This window comes from Ailuropoda melanoleuca, chromosome 15 (genome assembly GCF_002007445.2).
Source record: "Ailuropoda melanoleuca isolate Jingjing chromosome 15, ASM200744v2, whole genome shotgun sequence".
In the NCBI taxonomy this organism is placed as follows: domain Eukaryota; kingdom Metazoa; phylum Chordata; class Mammalia; order Carnivora; family Ursidae; genus Ailuropoda; species Ailuropoda melanoleuca.
In genome coordinates this window covers 32,292,989-32,294,754 of record NC_048232.1, presented here as the reverse complement: position 1 = coordinate 32,294,754, position 1,766 = coordinate 32,292,989, and the positions used below count along the sequence as shown (strand labels likewise).

Sequence of the window (1,766 nt, the reverse complement as noted above, 5' to 3'; positions counted from 1 at the left end):
ACATATTTGATTTCTCTAAACCAGCCTCAATCAACCAATGAAGATGTGCCATCCTTTCTATGTTTCTTCTGCAATTGGAAATGAAATATTATCTGTTCATTCATCATCACAATAAAAATTAAAAGTTTGAAGTCAAACACCAAACTGAAAGATAGAAAAGCTATTTTATATATATTAGTAGTGGGAAAAAGTTTTCCTGTGTTGAATTATTTCAAAGTTAAATTTACAGACCATTCATACATTCCAAAAGTGCAAGGTCACTGTAATGTCTAAGCATATCAAATTACTTCACTCTTCCCATAAGGAGCCTGAGGTGACCTCAAAAATGGCTCGCTATTCACTTGACCTAGACAACCCTACAACATCATGCATATCAAGATGTTCAAATCTTTGTGGTCACTTTAAGAGCACCTGTGAAACCAACCAGGCCATCAAGGGTATGCATATCAGAAAAGCCACCAAGTATCAGGAAGATGTCACTTTGCAGAAGCAGTGTGTGCCACTCTGTCACTCCTACAGTGGAGTTGGTAAGTGCACATAGGCCAAACAGTGGAGCTGGCACAGGGCTGGTAGCCAAAAAACAGTGCTGATATTTACTGCACATGCTTAAAAATGCAGAGTGTAATGCTGAACTTAAAGGTTTAGATGTGGATTCTCTGGTCGTTAAACACATTCAGATTAACAAAGCTTCCAAGATGCAACATAGAATTGACAGGGCTCATGGTCAGCTTAACTCATGCATGAGCTCTTCCTGCCATATAGAGATGATCCCTACTGGAAAAAGAGCAGATTGTTCCTAAACCAGAAGAGGAGGTTGCACAGAAGAAAAAGATATCCCAGAAGAAACTGAAGAAACAAAACCTATGGCCCTGATGTAAATTCTGCATGAAATAAAGGCAAGTAAAAGGAAAAAAGGTGTATCATATGATTTCAGGAATTCAGACATGGCAATTCTTATTAATGTATTATTTATATAATTGACAAGTTTACTAAATATAAAAAAATCAGCATATTTGGATTTTAAAATGTATCTGAGGTCTTTTGCTGGTAATTATACTATTTGAAGTAGAAAAGTGTAGAAACGTGTGTTAAAGATTTTGGAACAAAAAGCCAACACCACTTTGTATAGTTACCAAAAGAGACAGCAGTTTAGTATGTCAGCTTTCTGGCTCCAACTAATCTAAGTAGAGGAAAAATAAACCAAACCAAAACAAACAAACAAACAAAATATTGCCTGAAAGGAAAATAGTCCTTGTCCTGCTATTAGCTGAACATAAGATTTTATGCAAATTGCCTCAGTTTCCTGTCTGCCAATTTAGTATCTGTATGCCTGTTCTACCTTCCTTGAACAATACATCTGAAAACAAGTTGGAGAGGTATATAAAAGTGCACTGAAAAATAAAAGATTCCATTAGTAGAATAGAGTAAGTTCTATCATTATTTTTGGTTTAATGACTCATATGGATCGCGCATACAGTGGCTTCACTGGCAGATTTGTAACATTTTTCCTGGTTCTAAGCCCACTTTCACTGGATTTTGATAGTCTGGGTTTTTATGAAGTAGACTTTCTGACTCTAGGTGAAGTGAGATGTAATTTGGATTTTGAGAAGTTTTCCACAGAAGAGAATTGAACTTTCCCAAACATCAGCCCAGTTCTTTAAAAAGTAAGTGATATTTCTTCTGCAATTAGATTCAATCACCTTAATAGGCAACAAAAGAATTGTAAGATAACATTGTATCAAGAGTGGACCTAAAAAAGGGGGGGG

General features: G+C 36.0%; 1 pseudogene; it reads left to right on the top strand.

Moving 5' to 3' along the window:
• Window positions 1-325: 325 nt before the first annotated feature.
• On the top strand, window positions 326-873 carry LOC109490895 (annotated as a pseudogene).
• Window positions 874-1,766: the final 893 nt, after the last annotated feature.